Source organism: Eulemur rufifrons, chromosome 7 (genome assembly GCF_041146395.1).
Source record: "Eulemur rufifrons isolate Redbay chromosome 7, OSU_ERuf_1, whole genome shotgun sequence".
Classification (NCBI taxonomy): Eukaryota; Metazoa; Chordata; class Mammalia; order Primates; family Lemuridae; genus Eulemur; species Eulemur rufifrons.
The window spans coordinates 117,362,378-117,384,066 of NC_090989.1; positions in this window are offsets into that span (position 1 = coordinate 117,362,378).

Here is a 21,689-nt window from a genome sequence, read left to right on the forward strand (position 1 = left end):
GGGAGAAAATTACATGATTGTGTCATTAGATGCAAAACACCACAGCCTGATTATTTAATGATAAAAATCTAAACATGATAAAAGTTCTCAGAAAGCTAAGAAGAGGCTGGGCGCTGTGGCTCATGCCTGTAATCTTAGCACTCTGGGAGGCTGAGGTGGGAGGATCGCTTTAGGTCAGGAGTTCAAAACCAGCCTGAGCAAGAGCAAGATCCTGTCTCTACTAAAAATAGAAAAATTAGGTAGGCCTGGTGGCACAAGCCTGTAGTCCCAGCTACTTGGGAGGCTGAGGCAGGAGGATCACTTGAGCCAAGAGTTTGAGGTTGCTGTGAGCTAGGCTGATGCCTCTAGCTCAGCTGACAGAGTGAGACTGTCTCAAAAAAAAAAAAAAAAGCTGAGAAGAGAAGAGATAGAACTTCCTTATCTTGACATAGCAACAAATTAAAACATGGAGTAAACATTATACTACTTCACTGAAATTTATTCTCTTTAATACCAACAACCAAATAAAGGTGACGACTATCATTGCTATAACTAGGTTCGACCTGTTGCTGGCAGCTCCAGCCTACAGAATACAACAAGAAAAAAAAAAAAAAAGAAGTAAAAAACAGAAAGAGAAGAATCAACACTCCTTATTTTCAGATAATTTGATTATCTATGTAGAATTCAAAAAAATTGGATAAACAATAGAAGTAATAAATCCTAGGTTGCCCCTACTCCCACCATGAGAAGCAATGCTATGGTAAGCACTGCTATATACGTTCCTTTATGGAGCTGTGTACTGATTTCTCCAGAACAGTGTCAGGAATGGAGTTGATGGGTCATAGGATATTTGCATGCTGAATTTTCCTAATTGTTTCCAGATTGTTCTCCATAGTGATTGTACCAGTCTGCACACCCACTGATGTTGAAACAGAGTTTCTTCCCCTGTATACACCATCGCCATCATTTGTTTATTATTCAATTTTATAACTTTTCCTACTCTAATGGTTGCGGAGTTGTATCTTGTTAGCTTGATTTTTTTCTAATTACTAATAAAAAATTAGTATTCTAATTACTAGTTGTTATTCTAATTAGAAAAAATTATAATTACTGAGGTCAAAGCAAGCATCTCTTCATGAAATTGTTAGTCATTCAGGTTTCCCCTACTTGAACTGTCCTCCTTGATCTGCAAGAGTTCCTTTAAAGTTCTAATATTAATTATTGCAAATATCTCCTTCCAGCCTGCCGCTGGCCTATTGATTTTGTCCCAGGTACTCTTTGTTGTGCATGGTCAGGATAACTCCTAGCACTTTGTTTTTTCTTCTTTAAGTATGAATAGTATCTTGTTTTCTATTATAGTTTAGGTGGTGGTTACTACTATAGAGAATAATATTGTTTCTCATAGTGGGGAGTAGGGGCAACCTAGGATTTAATCACTAAGAAAGTGAATAAATAAAACACAGTGGTATACTTTGTATACTTTGCAGATAGCAAACGAAATCACATATTAAGATCCATATAGTAACATGGATATTGTTTAGAAACATTGTGTTGAGTGACAAAAAAGAATGGAACAGAGGGAGGTCTGTACCATCATTTATGTAAATCTAAAACCCATACACCCAAACTCACAACTGCTAAATATTTCAAAGACCTATCCTTCCAAAAACCATAGGCAAGAAAAACTGACAGAATCAATAAACAAATATTAAAACTAAAAGAAGTGGGAGGAGTGAGGAGGGGATGTTGAAATCATACCTAACAGGTACAATATACACTATCCGGGTGATGGGCACACTTATAACTTTGACTCAAGCAGTACAAAAGCAATCCATGTAACCAAAACATTTGTACCCCCACAGCATTCTGAAATTAAAAAAAATTTTAAATTAAAAAAAAACTAAAAGAGAGTTTAGCAAATTATCAGATATAATCCTATGGTCTGAATGTTTGTGTCCTCCCAAAATTCATGTTAGAATCCTAACCCTCAAGATGATGGTACTAGGAAGTGGGACCTCTGGGAGGTGATTAGATAATGAGGGTGATTAGATTAATGAATAGGATTAATGGCCTTATAAAACAAACTTAAGACAGTCCCCTAACACCTTCGAAAATGTGAGGACATAGCAAGAAGGTATCATCTGGGAACCAGGAAACAGGCACTCACAAGACACTGCATCTGCTGGCACACTGATCTTAGACTTCCCAGCCTCCAGAACTGCGAGAAATAAATGTTGCTTGTAAGCCACCCAGTCTATGGTATTTTGTTATAACAGTCTGAACTAAGACATATAATATCAAGTTACAAAAGTCAACAGCCTTCTCTAAACCAGAAATAACCAGAAAATGTAACAAAAAATAAGATGCCATTCAGGATTGCAACAAAGACTATTCTCTAAGAATTATCTTAACAAAGAATGTCTAATACCTTTACTGAAGGGCACAAAAGAAGATGTGAATTAACAAACATCCCACACTCTTGTGTGGGAACATCTAGTAGCATAAGGATGTTGGTGCTCCCCCAAATCATCTAAACGCCCTTTAGTCACAATTAAAAGTCCTAGAGGATTTTTTCTTCCATTTGATTTTTTATTTTTTTGTTTTTTTTATTTCAGCATATTATGGCGGTACAAAAGTTTAGGTTATGTATATTGCCCTTGTCCCCCAACCCCGAGTCAGAGCTTCAAGCAGGTCCATCCCCCAGACAGTGTGCATCGCCCTCATTATGTATGCATACACCCGTCCCCTCCCCCCTATCTGCCCAACACCTGATTAATGTTATTCCTAAATGTGCTCTTAGGTGTTGATCAGTGAAACCAATTTGATGGTGAGTACATGTGGTGCTTATTTTTCCATTCTTGGGACACTTCACTTAGTAGAATGGGTTCCAGCTCTATCCAGAAAAATACAAGAGGTGCTATATCACCATTGTTTCTTATAGCTGAGTAGTACTCCATGGTATACATATACCACATTTTATTAATCCACTCATGTATTGATGGGCACTTGGGTTGTTTCCACATCTTTGCAATTAGAGCTTAATAAATTTATATAGAAATGTATATGGAAAAATGAAGAACCATAAATGAACTATTTTGAAATTGCTCCACTAGGTAAGAAGACATTCTCCAAAGCCATAACAATAAAAACAGCCTATTGTCGGTACAAGGACAGACAAATGGACAATGGTACAGACAACAGAGCTCAGAGACCTGCCCTTGTGTATATAAGAATGTGATACAGATAAAGGTGGCATCATTAATTAATGTGGAAAAGGTGGTTTCTTTAGAAAACTATCTTTGGAAAAATGGCTTATTTCAGAGAAAATTTTAAATTGGATTCTCACAAAATATAACGCAGAGAGATGGAATTTAGATGGATTAAAGGCTTAAGAGTAAAATGTAAAACTATAAAGTTCATGGTAGATAATAAATCTCTGCAGCCTAGAGATAGAAAAGACTTCTTAAATAAAATTCCAAAAGCATACATCATAAGCAATAAATAAACAAATAAAAGATAGATTTGATTAAATAAATTTTAAGCATTTTTCTTCACTGACAAAAATCATAGACAAAATTATAGGCAGAAGATTAGAAGAAAATATCTGCAATGTATTAAACTGACAAGGATCTAATTTCTATAAGGAACTCCTAAAAAATCAATAATAACCACAAAAAAGACCCAGGAAACCGATCAGAAAAAAATATGAGGAAATGATATGAACAGGCAATCACAAAGATCACAAAGAGAAAAGTGAAATAGCTACAATGTTTAGTGATCAGAAAAATTCAAATTAAAATATGAGAGATTCCTATATTCTTTCTTACTAGATTGGAAAAATTTAGAAAACTGGACAATGCCAGTGTTGACAGAAAGTTAGAATATAGTGACTTCCATTCACTGGTGATAGCAGTGTACAGTGATACGCACATCCGAGGGATAAATCTGGCAGTACTTAATTACACCCAGAAAATCTACACCCCATCATTCAGAAATTACCCTCCTGCATATGTATTTCAAGAAAATCCCACATGGGTCCATAAGGGGATATATGTGAGGACGTTCATCATCATGTTTTTTGAGGTGGCAATGGACAGAGGTAACCTAGGTGGCAGTGGACAGAGGTAACCTAAGTGTCCTTCACTGGAGATGGAGTGCTCTCCCTCAGGTAAAACAATGGGCTGCTGGTACCATAGCCAAGGACTGTGTGTTCACAGAGCAACATGGGTGGGTCTTTTAAAACCAGCACTCAGTGAAAAGTATAAGAAACAAGCTCTGTAGCAAAATGCCAGGTGTGTAAACTGAAAATACCTTCACAGATAAACTGTACACATTTTATAAGACCACACAGAAATGTCCAGGGATGTGGAGAAAAGACATGGGAGGGGTTGAGGAAACAAAATGGAATAAATAAAACAAGAGAGGGGCCTTGAATAGACAAATAATGACAATATTCATGAACTGGGGATTTTTATAAGTTCAACTCTCTGCACCTGAGATCTAAAAAAGAAGAAAAAAAGAAAAATATCTACATAAACAAAAATACCACATGGGGCAAGGATGTATATCAAAAGCATTAGAAAGGGCACCACTGGGGGTAGGGGTAATGGAAGTGCAATTTCGTGATATGACAGAAAAAAATGGTAAAATTAAATGAGAGAAGTTATACACAGACCAGTGGTAGAGCAGGCTTTGAATTGAAGAAATGACAAACTGAACTCAGCAGCAGAAGTTCAAAGAAAAGGAAAAAATAAAGAAATAATAGAAGACAATTTCTCAAGTTGACGACCCTAAAGTCTTCGAAACCAAGTACAAAGTTAACTGAAAATGAGTATCAATGAACATAAAAATAAATAATAAACAAATGGTAAATCATTTACATTTCATAGTCCTAAGAAGAATTCTTTTTAATTCTAGATGCTCCCAGAAAGGAGGAAAAAAATAGATAATATATAGAGGAATAAAAATCATATTAACAGACTTCTTACAAGCAGCATTAAATGCAAGAAAGCAATAGGGAAATAACTTCAATCTTATTCATTAATTGTTACTTATTAAGGTTAATGTTATTTATTGAGGGTTAAAATAAATCAAAGATTTTGAACCCAAAGTTCTATACCCAGCCAAACAGTCAGAGGTAAAAGCAAACTAAAAGCATTTTTCAGACATTCAAGAATTCAGAAAGTTTTCTCTCTATGAACCTCTAAATAATGCCCTGAGGATGGACTCCAGATCACAGGAAATATTAAATCAAAAGAAAGATGTTGCTAATTCTAGACATGAATGGAATACTATCTTCAAATATTGACAATAAAAATTAACAGATAACCACAGAATAAAAATGGAACTAAGTAAATTTTATCAATACAACTAAGAGCAGGAAAGGTAAACACAAAAAGGACAGTAAGAATATACTACAAATGAAAACTTAAAATAAGGTGGCAAGAATGAGTTTAAATATTTCAGAAATTAAAATAATTGGATAAAATAAAATCTCATAAAAGTCAAGGAATCTCAGATTAGGTTTAAAAAAATAGAAAGGTACCAAAGGAATGGAAAAATTATACTCTTTCCCAAAGGAGGAAAGTTTCAAGGCCAATAGATATGCTCAGCTCCATGGAAATGCAAATCAAAACAACATTTCGTTTTTTACCTGTCAGATGGGCAAATATTCTGAAGTCTTGATGATATTAAGTACTGATAAGGAAGTGGAGAGAGGGGTGCTCTCATATGTTCCTGGGGAGTGGAATATAAGTGGTACCCCACAATAGAGAGCCACTGGCAGAATTCACTAACACTGCAAATATCCATATTCTATATTTCAGAGATTCAATTTACTAATACACACTCAAAACTCTCCCATATGTTATCAGGGATGTGGAATAGTACAGCCAGTCTGGAGAAACAACTAGTAAGACTTATACAAGGATGTGCTTTGAAACCTGGTTTGTAATAGTGAAAAATGAAAAACGACATAAATGCCCATCTGTAAATAAATACTTAAAATGTGTGGTGTGTAATTATATAATAGAATTCGGATATAAGAGTTCAAAGAAAAGAGCAAGATCTACATATGCCCACAGGGCTGGATTTTTTTAAAAAACAGTTTGAGTTTAAAATGAAAGTACAGAATGCTATATAAAGTATGACATCATTTATGTAAATTTAAAACCACAAAAGTCCTAATATATACTGTTTAGGAACAACATACATGTATGTAAAAGCATAAGTACTTGATAGGAAGAGCACCCAACAAACTCATGATAGTGGCTGCTTCAGGAAAGTCTGGGGGAGACAAGGAGTGTTGGTTAAGAAACTTCTAGCTCTCTCTCTGATATTCCATTTATTAAAAAAATGGAAGAAAATGTCAATAGTTATTGTTAGTTGTGTGAATATGTGTGCTCATTATATCTGTATACTCTTCTATTTTTAAAAAAAACTTCTCAAAAGAAAAATATAAATAAATGATAAAGAAAACAGGTATAAAATTGTTAATATCAGGAAACAGAATGCTTGACCAAAAAGGAAAAACACACACACACATTAAAAGGCAAAAAGAGAGATGTTTTATATTGATAAATGGATACCTAGAACATATAAAATCATTAATCTTCACATAACACAAAGCTTAAAAGTACATAAAGTAAAAACAGAAACCAAAAGGAAAAATCAAATCTATGATCAAAACAGGAGATTTTGACACTTCTCACTCAGAAATCAAAATATCAAGTAGAAAAACATTAAGTAGCGGTATTAACAATCATGCTCTAATAGCTATAAATAGAACTTAATGTTAAACAAACGAACAATACCCATTCTCCCCAAACTAACATGAACCAATTGGAAAATTAATCATGCTACAGAAAAAATTTTCAAAATTGCCCAAATTAAAAACCATATGGATCTCATTCACTGGTTTACTAGTTACTGGAAAAGCAAAGTGGAAAAAAAAACAGGAGGAGGAGAAGAGAAGGGAAGTAGGAAACTGCTGGGGAATTAAGCTAATGCGAAGCCTGCGCGTCCCAGAGAGGAAGGCTGATGCTCGCACAAATCCAGTCTTCCTCTCGGGAGCCCTCTCCAAGCACCTACTCCGGGCTGAGTGCTGGGGACACAACTATGAAGGTGACAGTCCTTGCCCTCAGGGAGTCCCATGGTCTAGTGCAGGAGGAGAAGGCAATGCCTCACACGGCATAGGGTACCAAGAGAGTAGTCCCCCTGTTCCTTGGGACTGAAGGCAGAGAAGCGACCAAAGATTGTTTTCACCCCCGCGTAGAGCTCTAAAATCAACACCAGGAGCTTGCCTGAACACTCTCTTTGGCTCTTATTTAAAATCCAACTGCCTCTAGGAGGAAGGCAGAAAAGTTCCCAAACTCTTGAGGGAAGGCAGGTTTTCTAAGGGAGTGGGTTGAAGGTAGAAGGGAGCTGGGGCAGGCAGGAGGAAGAGGAGGAAGGAGGAAGATGTGAGCAGAGGGAAGAGTCCAGAAAGGACTGGGCAGGGTGCTGAAGGCCAAAATCTAAGATGCCACAGTTACCCTGGGTAGATACTATTTGGAAAGCATGCTTAAAATCATTCTGGAAAAACGGTTTATGTGTATCTCTTCCAGAGGAGACTGTTCTGTTCCTCAAACAAAATAGAAAAAATAAAACAAAAGACAGAGAGGGAGAGAGGGAAGAAGAGAGGGAGGGCAGGAGGGGGCAGATTTGTTGATACCCTGACAGGAAAGCAACATAAAGGTTTGGATTGGGCTCCACCCCACTTCCCACCGTATCTCTTCCTGTTATGGAGACTTTTCTGAGAAAATGTACCTGTAATTAACTAACAATTTTGGTTCTGCTCTGAATGTCCTTAGTGTATGAAATCTTCTCTCATTACTTTTCAACTTGTTCAAAAATACCAAACACCTCACCATGTTCTAAGATTCTGAGGCAGATGTGATGGGAAGAGCAAGGCTCCGTGGCCCTGGAAAGGACACTGGGCAATTTCTGGAATTAAAGAAGATAGCTCATTCCCTCTTTTCTGTGAGCATCTACTCCATATTTGAGTCTACTACAAACCACGAGAGCCCATGGCTTGGTGCCTGGTTCCTCACATGAATCTGGCACTGAGTAGGTGCTCGTAAATGTTTGTTGATGGAACAAGTGGAGAAAGGAATGAAGCCCAGACTCAGGAAATTGCAGTCTCTGACATGGTCCAAGGGCTTGGCTGCAACCTAGACTGCCTTGGTTCCCAGGAAGTCTGTGACACCAAGACCTTTGCTCCCTCTGACTTGAACCTGTACCAGAGACACACATCACTGGAGAGACCAAGGGGTCAAGCTGATCTTGGATGAGAGATGGCATTAGTCTAGAAAGGCCAGAGTGACTCTGGAAGGACTTCCCTTGAGAATACATTCAGGCTGTAAGTCTTGGTAAACATTTATCTTGGTCATTGAGATCCCAGAAGGAAGCAATGGATGAAACTGGAGGAGAGTCTAATGGAGTCGTAGGTCTTTAAGTGTTTCTCCATGGTCACGTTTTTTTGATATGGAATCACATGCTTTGATAAGGAACAGCCTCAGGAGGCACGGGGGCAATGAACTCATCTTGCTCTCCAGCTGCCTTTTCAGAAGAACTTTTAGTTTCTTCTAGCAAAGCAATATCATATACATTCAGCTAAGATATTGCTCTTTCAATGTAGCTAAATGCTATATCATAGACAAGATCCACCCATCTAATTTGAAAGAAGGTCAGTAAGTAGAGAATAGCTTAAATGGCAATAAAATTATGGGAGAAATTGATTAAAGTCATACACATGTGCAGTTACAGACTAAAGTTAAAAAAAAAAAAAAAAAAACCTCTCCTTGGAATGAAACCAAATGATCGCCTGGATCCTAAAGTGAAGTGATATCGTTCCAATTTTTCCTTTATCAGACAAAAGAAAAGGTCTTTCCATGTAGCCTTTTGACATAGAGCTAATTTAAAGAAGATTTGGGAGTATGATGCAGGATCAGATGCCTTTGCAAATTCCTTGCTGTTTTCATTTGAAATCTCTCATTTATGCTCAAATTTCCAATTGGAAATTTAATGACTTTTTCTTTAAGGGAAGTTGGCAAGCTGGGTTGGTTTAAATACAAATCTCCCAAAGGTAAAAGATCAGACATCGTTATAAAAACAGAAAATATTCCCATTGTCCTTTTGAGATGTTTCTCCTATAAGACGTGAGCATGTTTCTGAACAGCAGATGCGTTTTGGTAAAACAAAGTTGAAAAATATGTGAAACTCTTGACATTAGAACTACTTCCTGAGTTATGTCAAGTTTTGTGGCTGCCCTGGCTAACTGAGACCATTCTATTTGTGGCAATAAACTCGCTGGAAAATGCCCCAGTAATAGAAACACTAGTAATCCGCTGCCTGGTGATTCTCACTTCAACTTTGGTTGAATCCTTTACCCTCTGGGCTCCATATCCCTATCTGTCAAATTGAGAGGCTGGCCTCCGTAACCTTCAGGGGCTCTTCAAGCATGGACATTCACTGAGCTTGTGGCTCATTAACATATCTAATGGATTTTGCATTCAGCTGTTTGGGAACATTTTTTTTTAAACTAGCAAAACATCAGATTGCTGAGTAATTTCTCAAATCGGACATGGATCATGCAATGCAATCAAGTAACAACCCATTTTCCACAGGCAGCCCAAACTGACCTGAAATGAACTGATTCTCTGCCTCTGTCTCATCCAGCCTGAGATGAGCCAGTTTAAAGAATAAATAGAGATGCCCTTCTATAACGAAAACAAGTTAAGAATTGCTTTCTCATGGTAGCTCAGGGCATGGTCATGTGTTTGCTGAAAATACAAATATAGGGAGCATCCTGACCACCTTTCTAGCTGAGGGCAGGCCTGAGCAGTCTGCCCTTCCTGGAAAGCCCTGAGGGTACAGAAGCATGTCTTCTTCACCTCTGTGTGTCTAGCTCTACATCAGGGCATGACAAACCGCAGAGTAACTGTATTGAATAAATGAGACAGTTGAAATGGCCAATCTCCAATCTAGCCGCTGTTAACGGGGGCTGTCTCAACATTTACAGAGGAGGATGGGGCAGAAATCTATTCAGAAAACAGGGAGGTAGCTAGGAGATCTGTCTTAGAGCCACAGTTGCTCAGCAAGGGCACTGAATTTACTGAGACTGTTTTATTTATTTATTATTTAATTATCTGTTTACTTACTTAGATTGTACCTAGGGTGGCTTGGGAGGGAGACACTGGTGGGGATTTGGGAAGCCCTCTTCCCAAGCCACCCCCGATCCACCCAGGGCAACTGACGCCACAATGTCTGAGGACTTCAGGAGGCACTCAGGACAGAGAAGGACTGTTCCTCTTTCTCACAGGTGCACCCCCCTTGTTTGCACAGCTTCAGTCACTGCAGTCGTAGGAAGCACCATGTTCCAGGTGTGCCTGTGTGGGCGCTTGCACAAGGGTGCTAATGCACGCGTTTCCTAAGGCAGGGAGCAGGGTGGAGTAGTGGACAGAATATGTGCTTTGGAGACAGACAGGGCTGGGTTTTATTCTGGGGTGGAGGGTAGTGTTGCTGAAGAATCTTATGATGTTGACAGGCCACTTAATCTCTCATCTATGAAGAAGGGAGAATCCTATCTCCCTCACAGGTCTGTATCCAGGCCTCCATAAATGGCTGCAACTTATACCACTCATTCATCTCTTTGTTCCATCGGCCTATTTTCCACTGGCCTCCCCAGGTCCTCGTGAAAGGCTCTGTTCTCCCCTTATAAACACAAGGAACACATTTTCTTTGTCCTCCCAAAGCAGTGGAACAAGTCATGCAGATGACCCCTGACCTTACCCCGCGGTGGAGTCAGGGGCAATCACGCACTCGGAGGCACTGAGCGCAGAAGCAGGGAGGAGTTAGTGCCTGCTGGAGGAGGCTGGGGCAAATGTTAGGATGGAACAGACAGGAGCTCAAATCGGTTTTGCCACTCAGACACCAAGGATCCTTGAGTCCTGACAAACCCGGCCTTTTCAGACCTTGCCGATGATGACTGGGGTGGGGAGAGTCGGGTTAAATTTCCTGACCTACTTGTCCCAGCCTGACTGGGGCCAGTTCTCATTCAAACCACAAGCCCCAGTGAGGCATCGCTGATATGTCTGTGTGGGGATGTGTGTGCAAGCACGCGTGTACAGGCAGACACATGTACATACGGCAAGCACGATAGCTTGTCAAGCCAAAGCTAGTTTCGACCTGTTAACAAAAGGGAAAAAAACACAGCAAAGATAACCTGGAACATATTTGCACATAGTGAATATTTGAAAATGAAAACAGAAAACCTGCTTCAAATATAAGAAACACCTTTTTATGAAATAAATGCTAAAAAAAATCTCAATTTTTCAAAAAAAATTCCCTATAAACTGACCAAGTAGGAATATTAAAAGCCATAAGGCATAGCAAAATATTGAAATGTTAGGCACGTGATATGTTTAGAATATATCCTCATTCATATACCAATATCAGGCACATAATGTTTTTAATTTCCTTTATTAAATATAACATTAAAATCAATAATCACCTAATCCCTTTGTAGCGCTGTACTTTCACTTTGTGAGGCACTTTCTCATCAGACATCTCGCAAACCTTTTTTGCAGGAACTCCAAAATGTTAGCTGATTGAGTGGGTTTAAATGTAAAATGGATGCAATATCCTCACAAGCATTCACACGGAAGGTTGGAACTTGGAGCCCAAAATAATGTTACATTGAATAGGAAAAACCACTGGGCTTGGATCTCCACAGCCTATTCCAGCCGCCTAGCATATTGTGTGGCAGCAGCGTCTTTTCCCAGAAAAGTCTGCTAATGTTAGAGAAAATTCATCTTTTTACCTGGCCCGTGAGAGATATCAGTACACCTAGGTTTCAACATCTGCTGTGAGGAAAATTAAGGATAAGATCCTAATTTCTGGTGCGCTCTTGATGTTGGAAAAATATCAGCTAGCGAGCATTATTAGCTATCTTCGAGTTGACAAGAATGCAGGATTAAGTTTCTTTAAAGCAATTACACTTTTGATGACCCCTCTGCATATAAAACATGCTAGCTAATGGGGGTGCAGGGGGGCAGGCTTAAGTGTTTGATCAGGAAATCCTGCGTGAGCATATTGGATGGAAATTTGATTAGTAGCCTTGGTGACGGGCGATCAGATCCTTCGGGTCTGCACAATCAGATCTGGCAGGACTTGCCTTCTTGCCTCTTTGAAGGAGGCGAACATTTGTACAGAATCAAGACAGTGCTGGGTCCTTGATTTTTTTTTTTTTTTCTGGGTCCTTTTCTTTAAGTTATTGCAGACTAAAGCCTGGGAAGCACCTTTTATTTTCCTTCAACAATATGTTTGCAGTTACCTTAATGTTGAAGAATAAAATAAAAATCAGCCTGTCCCTGAAAATTTGAGGGCAGAGGAAGTAGAAATCAAAAAACAACAGAGCCAGAAGGGACCTAAGAGAACATCATTGTAAGAATAATGGCAAAAGCTGACACTCAAACAATACTTACCACACTTGAAGCATTGCTGCAAGGATTTTCAAACAGTTCTCACAAGGGCTCCATTTCACAGAGAAGGAAATTCACAGTACACCAAGCAGCCCAAGGTCAATGGCCAGAACTAGAGCCTGGGCGACGGGGCTGTTGATCCAGGCTCTGACCCCTCCACACGCTCCACGCTTCTGCCTCCCCCGTATTGTAAGTGGGAAACTGAGTTCCAGAGAGAAGACATGACCCCCCGAAGGGAACCAGCTGTGACTAAAGCTACGGTCCCCTTCACTCCTCATCCTAGGCTCTTCTCTTATGTGTCGAAACTTCACTTTCCTCGTCAGCCTGGCCAAAACAGAGTCTAGGCTGGGCACTTTCTATCCGTCAAGACATGCAATTTTTAAATCACCCTTAGCAATGGAGACACTTTCCACTTTACACACCAGAGAAGCTGTGGTCCTGGAGAGGTTAGGCAACTGCCTGTGGTCACACAGCAAGAAACAAGAAAGGGATCTGATCTACATCTGTCTCATTCCACAGTCCATTCCCCTTCCCACTTTCTCTTTGAGAAAAAATTAGGCTGGGAGGAAAGAAGAAGAGAATAACCCCAGCAATATGTGGGGGCCAAACTGGAGTTAAAGGAGTGGATTTACATTGTGCAAATTTGTTAATGCATTTGTTTAGCATGACGAACAAGGTCTAATTTTCATATTAGGTGTACTTATTTAATACCTGTTGGTATTTCCCATGTCCCTAATCTCCAACGGGCAAGGTAAGACCCGGCACTAGCAAGCCGTCATGGCCAGATCCATCCTTTAAAAGACGCGTTATTTAAAAAAGCAAAACAAAACAGCGTCTCTCACACATAGCCCCCCATACAGTCTATGTTTCACTTTCTTTTTTTTTTTTTTTACATGGACCGTCAAGTCCCCAGGTCCCCCTCTCAGTGTGAACCATAAAACATAGATACGTTTATAAAAGAAATGAAACAAAACAATCCTGAAATCTCTCACCAGAAAAAGTGATCAAGGTAGGTTCTGGCATCAGATTGACCCTGAGTCACAGAAAAGTCAATTAATTGTGACGGCCATAATGGCTCGATTATTCTGGGAAATCTACAACGTGACTTCAGCCCTGCTGCCTGGCAAGGAGACACCCCTCAAATGCACTAGCCCTTTCTGAGGGAGCAGAAGCGGGGTACGGTCCCACCAGCACACCAACTCACCTCACACAGTGGGGTCCCCACACACAGGGGCACAGGGGGCCCCAGCATGCAGGGACATTGGCGTCTGTCACTTCCTCGACTGGGAAGCTGGAGTCTGCCATTTGAAAAAATCTTGCCTCTTGTAAGTTCATAATCATGCGAGTGAAATGCATGTTAAAAATATAATACAATACTAAAATTAAAACAGCAACTTGTGTTTCTTGCAGGGGGAGGGAAGACACATATATACATATGTTAATCTATGTCCAAAGAATTTAATTAGTTTTCTTGAGGTTTCCGTGTTTCCTTTTCCTTTGAAATTTTCTATCTATTATAAAAAATAATTCACAGAAGAGTAAAAGACAAAAAGCTTCCCTAGTCCTACCACCCAGAGAGAACCACCATTAACATTAATAGTAAATCTTATTCCAGACATTTTCAGTCTAATATATAATTATAATCATTGGATATAATCAAAATTGCTACACTAATTTTTGAAAGCTTAGTTGGTTTTTTTCCCTGATTATAAAACTAATATAATAAACCCTTAGAGAAAGTTCAGAGTAAATAAACAGAATAGTAAGTATAGAAAAGAAAATGAAACTCCTACAGCCTACCCCTCAGCCAGAAACCCTCTTAATGGGGATCCCCAGGCTCTGACCGGCTCCCCCTCCAGCCTTTGGTCCTCGGCTCCAGGTCCCCGCTGTCCTATCTCTGTGTCCTGGGACAGGACACAAGGGGGCTGTCCTTACACTAATGCTCCAAACACCTCCGCCCAAGCCCAGGCTGTGAGCCCCTTAGCCCTGGGGCCGCACACCCACCCTACGGTCCTTCATCTTCTGGGCTACTTTATGTCAAAATATTCATATTTGTTTTTTACTTAATAGCTATTGTCCTTTGCTAGCCACCCCCCTGCCGCTCTCCATTTTAAATATTATGGTCCTAATTACAGCAGATGATTATTAAATGACCAAAGGGGAAGGGCAGACCCTGATCACACTCAGGAGGTGCAGCCTCTCTCTTACAAAATGGGACTCTTTTTTTTTTTTTTTAACACCATCCAATGATGTCACCCGTTTGCGGTTTCTCTGGGACTTTATTAAAATGTTTGTGACGGAGCCAATGTAAACCATCCTAAATCCAACACAGAGCTGAAAGGACTGATTTTAGGGAATGTGAAGATATGGATCATTGGGCCTGTCGAAGCCCCATCTTGAGCCAATTATTGGTGTCATCTTGAGCCAATTTAATCAATCCAAGAGGGATTGGGGGGGTGGAAGGGGGCGCAGGCAGGGGTTGTGAGCGTTGGTCAAATGTGCTGGCTCAAATGCTTGCGTCGCGAGAGCTACAGAGCCCCAGTGTTCTGGATTTCAGCTGCTGCTCTGACACGCACTTTCATCCCAGGGTACCCTATCTTGTGCCAGTTTCAGCCACATTATTGGGTTTATTTGAAATCGCTGAGCAGTGGTGACCTGGGTTTGAAAGATCAAGCTCCAGGAAGTCTTAAAGGTCATTTGTGATTTGGGAGACAATGTCAGCGAAGCAGACCCCACAGACACCGCTGACATCCGAGCCATTTAGGGGAGTCGGGGAAGCCAGCCCTTCCGTCTGCCACCCCAGACAGCCTGCTCCCAGACAGGGTCAGGAGCAGTCCAAGCGTGATGCTCAGAAACAGAACCCAGCGACGAACACCAGCCTTGAGTATTGATTTATTGTCGATTTCTTTCTTTCTTTTTTTATTTATTGCGTATCCAGTATTACAATTATAAAGTGGATGTTTTCCTCACTTTAAAAAAATGACTAGAAAGAAAAGACCCAGAGTCACCATCACTGGGAATATTTGGCTATGTCAAGAGCTGAAGTAATATCAGCTTCAATTTTTATACTCTGTGCCTCAAATAGGTGACACAAATACAGGGAAGTCACACACAGAAAAGTTATACATCTTCTTTACAAACCCACTTAGAAAATGATTGATATATGTGGCACACAATTATTATTAATTTATTTATCCACATATTTATATACATTTCTCCATACTCCAAAAAGGATGTAAGGGGTGGTACCCAGACCTGACATATTTGATTAGCTGCCCCGTCCTCTTCCCTGGGTTCTCCTCCTCATCTAAGTTTCAAAGGACTGCTCCTCCTCCCTCCCTCGAGGCAGCCTTTCACATTTTTTATGATCCAAAAAGGGTGTAGGCTGCCTAGTGTGTTTCTTTGTGTGTTTTGATGAATAATATCCATGAATATTCTCAATCACTTCTCCAGAACGGGCTATTTGTTTTGGATATAGCGCTCTGCAAGCCCAGTGCGGTTTGGAATGGTTAACACCGCAGTGAGCCTTGTCACAGTGCATCTCTGCACGAGCTCAAGGCCACAGAGCGGAATGTGGGCCGATAACACAATTGTTTTCAACCCCATGAAGTTGAAGAGAAAGGCCCTCTTGAGTTTTGGAATGCATGCTCGCTGTCAGTTCACAAAGGAGGTATCCAAAATCGTAAGCCAGGAATGAAAGAATATGAGTCTGACAACTGCCTTGATGTTCCCAAATTTAATCACTTGAAAGAACCCTGCCTCCTCCACCATTGAATTATTTGCACAAAACAATGGATGTTGAATTTATCTCTTCTCATAATATGCAATCTGAAGGTTGTTGTGATTGAAACTGACTTTCCTTCCATTGTAACGTCTTTCCAAAGACTTTCATAGCTAAACCTGTAATTTCTGTAAACCTAATGGACTTCTGGGACAATACAGGAGCTTCATCACTCCGAATGTGTCTGAAATAAACCCAGAATAAACTTTAATCACTGCAACCTGTAAGGAAGGAGTGGGAAAGGCAACTCTGGGATGGGCTGGCTCGGTCCAAGTCAGTATCTCCACTTGAGAATGCGTTAGTCTGTTTAGAAGCCAGGATAATCCTACCTTTCAATTACAGAAGGAAACAGACTTTCAATTCGAGACTCAAGGTGGGTCCTCTGAGTGTGAGGATCAAACGCTCTGGTGCTTTCAACAAGCAAATGCTACTGCCTGTCTCAAGGCGGAGGCCAGCCGGGACTGCAGGGTTTATAAACAATGCTCTGCTATTTATTGGAGCTGCCCACCCGAATCCAAATCTTCCTCTCTTCAATAGCGGCCTATTTACCGCAGTTTAAACCGGGATTCTGCAGCCCTGCCGGGGTCTGCAATTTATTACTTGCTGCGAGAGCTCAGACCCAGAGTTTAAATGTCCCCAGTTGAAAGTTTATACCAGTCAGGACAGAAAATTATTCTCTCTGCCTAGGTTGAAGCACATTACTTCTTTATTGAATTAATTATGATAAGGATCATAACTTTAAACGAGGGGTGAGGTGCTGGCTTTCCGCTGGGATTGCTTGGAGCAATTTTCATCCAAGCATTTTTGTGGAGTTATTGAGTCTGGCAGGTCTGAACTTTGGAGAGAAGTAACTTTCTCCAGAACTTGAAAGGGGTTGGACATTGATCCAGGCAAAGCTGTACCAGATTCCATGTCTTGAGACAGGGAAATTTGCACTGCACGCTGAACAAATAACTGCAGGACGGGATGAAAGACAGCTTAGCGACTCCTCGTTTGGCCTCGAGCTTGGCCTTTCCCTGGCAGACCTGGCCAGGGAGGGCAAGGGACAAAAAGGGACAGAAAGGTCCCCAGCACGCCCATCCTCCCCTGCCTTCTCACCTTCCAAGCCCAGGCTGGACTGTGGAGTTGTGCACACAGCATGCCGGATCCTGACGCACAGAGGATGGCGGGGGAGGGCGAAGGACACTGGCTCCAAGGTCAGACAGGGCTGGGTCCAAACCCTGGTTCTGCTACTTACTAGTGGTGTGTCATGAACAGCCTCCCTTCCCTTCTTTGTGTCTCACTCAGCATCTCAACTACTTTAAGAAGCCTGTATGTATTTTATATGCGTGTATGTATATATAATATGTGGTATACATACTATATATAAATCTCTCTCTCTCTCTCTCTCTCTCTCTCACACACACACACACACACACATGCATGCATGCGAGCCTGGCACTTAGTTGGGGCTTAATTAAAGGTAGTTGTGATTCCTGTTCTCATTATTATCAGGAAAATGAAAAAGTTAAGGCAGACCAATATCTCATCTCTCTTTGACCTAAAATCTCCCCACCGCCTGCCCAGGTGACAAGGCAGTGCGGGTCTCTGGCTGCAGGCCCAGGCCCCCATGCTGCCAGCTGGACTGAACTCAAGGCCGTCCTCCCCACCTCCCCACCCAGCGTCAGGGCTTTGCTGCCTAGGCTCCCGGGTGCTGTGCCTTTTTATGGAAGTCTCCTGGACCACCCCACCCAGCTGGATCCTGGTAGCCCCCCAGGAGCAGGCCTTGCCAGGGAGGAAGGGGCTTTCTCTAGCACACCTCCACTCGGGGAGGTAGCCAGCTCTGGTGCAGAAAGCCTGGCCTGCAGCTCAGATTGGGGTGACCACATAATTTATTAACCAAACCAGGATACTTTTAGCAGTGAAAGAGGACACTGCTAATAATTACTCTGGGACAACACGCATAACAAGGACTGTCCTGGCACCTAAGTTGTATGGCCATGGTTCTCAGGCCACTGTAAGTCTGAGACCATGCTCCTCCACCACAAAAATGTAAGGGAACATTCCATGAACGTGAACTAGGTCCACCTCTTCAAAATAACCTTCCCTGGTGACTCTTGACCTCTCCAGGCCAGAGTGGTCCGGCAGGCCCCGTAACAGCCATGCCCAACTTCTAGCCATGCATTGACTATGCAGTGTTTTTCCTTCACTGTTCCCCACAGGTGAGTGACTGTGGAGAAGCGATTTACGGAGCCCAGTGTCACACTTACAGAGTGTGACTCTTTAATCACTTCCTGGGACTTAAAGAGAAGGGGACCCTAAGGAGGCCCAAGTGCCCAAGCTCATCACACCCTTCAGCCCAGGGCGCTGGGTGCCCAGAGCACATCTGCACCAGCGTGCTCGCCCACAGCCCAGGGCAACCTCAGCGCCGCTCCTGACAGCCTTGGCAGCCCCGCCCAGTGAGCCTTAGAAGCAAACACTTAATGTATGGGAAAGGGAAGGGCTCAGGCCTTGATTCAAAACCTGCCCTCACTAGTTCCTAATTGTAACCCTGGGCAAGTTCTTTTTGAATAACTTAATTCCCAATGTGGGACCTAGGCTTGTTCTAGGGTCAAAAAAGACCATATATGTGCAGGTATCTTATAAGCTGTGGGGCCCCAAGTAAAGCTTCTTAACAAACCTGCTGCAACAGTCCCACCTGACAGTGAACCCTCCACCGTGTCTTGGCAAGTGGCCACCCAGCTTGGCTTGGAACACACTCTCTGCCCTACCCCCCTGCCCAGTTCTCACCCTCAGGGCCCTGCCCTCAGCAGCTCAGGGGCTGGCCTTGAGTCCCAGGCCCTCAGAAGGTCAGCTCAGCTCTGAGAGAGGAGCTCACTAGCACAGGAGTTCAAACCATTAGGTCCTGATAGACTGCAGCACTCTGGAGAGGTTTTATTTCTGCTCCTTCCAAGGGGCTGTATACCCCGAAGTCCCCATCCTGGAGATGTGCCTGCAGCCCGGTCTACCAGGCAGCCAGCCAGTTAGCCAATCAACTGGCCAGTGGGTCAGGCCTGGGGCTCCACCGCCCAGCTGGCAAGCCCACGGAACATCCAGCCTGAGGCCCTCTGCAGGCAGGACACACACAACTGAGACAATGGCTCCTCCTGTGCCTTCCTCTCCCACCAAAAGAGTGTGCTTTCCTTCCCACCCACCCCATGGAGCCCACACGGTTTGGTTATTGGAGCCCCCTCTGAAGGGGGTGGTCTATTGTATTCATCTGTCAATAAGAAGGTACCACAGCTGGGGCAGGGCAAGGTCTGGGCACAGGGACAGCAAGCAGGGGCTGGGCTGAGTGGTCTGCCAGCAGCCTGAGCAGGACTCCTTCACTCCCTCAGAGCCAGGCCCGGGACCCCTGACACCTGCCGAAGCCATGCCTCTGTTCCAGAAGTGTCCCTTCCTACCCCCAACAGGATTAAACAGAGGTAAGCATAGGGTAAAAGTCATGTTTCTCAGCTGTGTAGGGCAGACAAAAAGATTGTGATACTTCAGAGGGGATACAGGCTGAAAATAGCAACAGGTTCCAGGAGGATTTTGAGAGTCGCATGGAATGTGACAGAGGAGGGAGTTTGACTAATTTTGAACAGGGTAGCCTGCCCCATCTTTCAGCATCCATTCTCATTCAAGGATCCAAGGTTCTTCAAGAAAAATGTGTATCAACTTATTCACACTAAAATGTGAATGGCTGAATGTTTCTTGTGCATTATACTTTGTAGAAAACATGTAAATAGAAATCTTCAATGCAACTCTTCAGTCACTACCTTACCCAACAGACAAATTGCACACACACACACACACACACACACACACACGGCTCTCCATCCAAACCGAACTGCTTAGGATTTTCTGAGCACCCTGGACCCTCTCTTCAGGCCAGGCATTTATACTATTACAAGTCATTAAAGCATTCCCTCACTTCATTTCCCTGGTTATCTTAAATGCATCCTTCAAACTCAGCTCACTTATCACCTCCTCCAAGAAGCTCTCCCTGCCTGAACCCGCCCCCAGGTGGCATTAGGAGTTACGCCATGGTGTGCCCTCTGTGTGCCCCTCAGGCAGGGCCCTCACCATGCTGGGCTGTCATTGTTTCCTGATCTGACTCTCTCATTAGACTGTCAGCTCCTTGAGGGCAGGGCCTAGGTCTCGTTCTCCATTTTATTCCTAATGCCCAACACAAGGCTTGGCACAGAGCAGGATCTTGGGGAGTGCTGGTTGAATGAACGAATGACAATCTGCATCAAGGAAGCTTCTTTCTGAGTAAAGACATCAGGGCCCGATGCCAGGAGCAGGTACAGCGAGGCACACATGAAGGAGTGCCTGAGTACGACACAGCTGTGCACCTAACAGATGTGCCCACAAAGAAAAGGAGCTCCTCTCTCACCAAAAGGATTCACCAATTTCCTGAGAATCATTTTGCTCACATCTGGGAGAAAAAGCAGCAAACAGAATCAAGAGCTTGAAGAGATGCAAAAGACCCTGTGCCTCTCAGCATGTCGTTGGGGACCCTGGATACACATGATTTGAAACATGTGAAAACTAGCCACTAAATACATATGCCAAGTGTCACGTCCGCGACCTCTCAGACCTGCAGCAGTCTTCACTCCACCTGCCCACACATCACCAGGTCCGCCAGAGGCAGGCAGATGGCTTCTCAGAACACGCTGGTTATTATTCACAGTCTTCATGAAAGCACATTCTTCTAGCCTACCTTTTTCTGTCACTTGAACCTAAAGCAACAGCTGTTCCTTTTTGCCATCCCCAGCTCGAGGGCTACAGCCCCCCCAGCACACCAAGAGCTGCCCAGGATATACCTGCCATAAGCCACACGTAGGCATGCCCACCTGTCCACACTTGTGTGTGCACACGCACATGCACACAGGCACGGAAATCATGCAGTGGGGTGCCGAGAGCATTGGCTCCAGGGGTGTCCTGCTTGTGATCAGGTCCTGACTCCATTTACTAGCTGGGTGGCCTTGGGCAAGATATCTGACCACTCTGGGCTTCCATTTCCTTATCTGTAAAATGGGAAAAATAATCCTTCTTACCTCATAGGGGTAGGCTAAAGATTAAATTGACCTAAAGAACTCCTAGCAGTGCCCAGCTATCGTAAATGCTATAAATAAAAGCCAGCTCTTGTGATCATGTACCCACATATACAGAAATCAGGACACGACTGTCCTGTGATTTCTCCATAAGTGATGGGTGAGAAAGTTTCTTTCCCTGACTCTCTTATAATCTAAAGGGCCCTGAGAGTAGGGGTTACAGTTAGGACTCATAATCACTCATTCATTCAGCAAACATTTAATGAGCGCATACATGTGCCCGGCCCTGGGGAACCAGTGAGGGAACAAGACCCAGGCCTGGTTTGCAGAGCACACAGTCAGATGAGG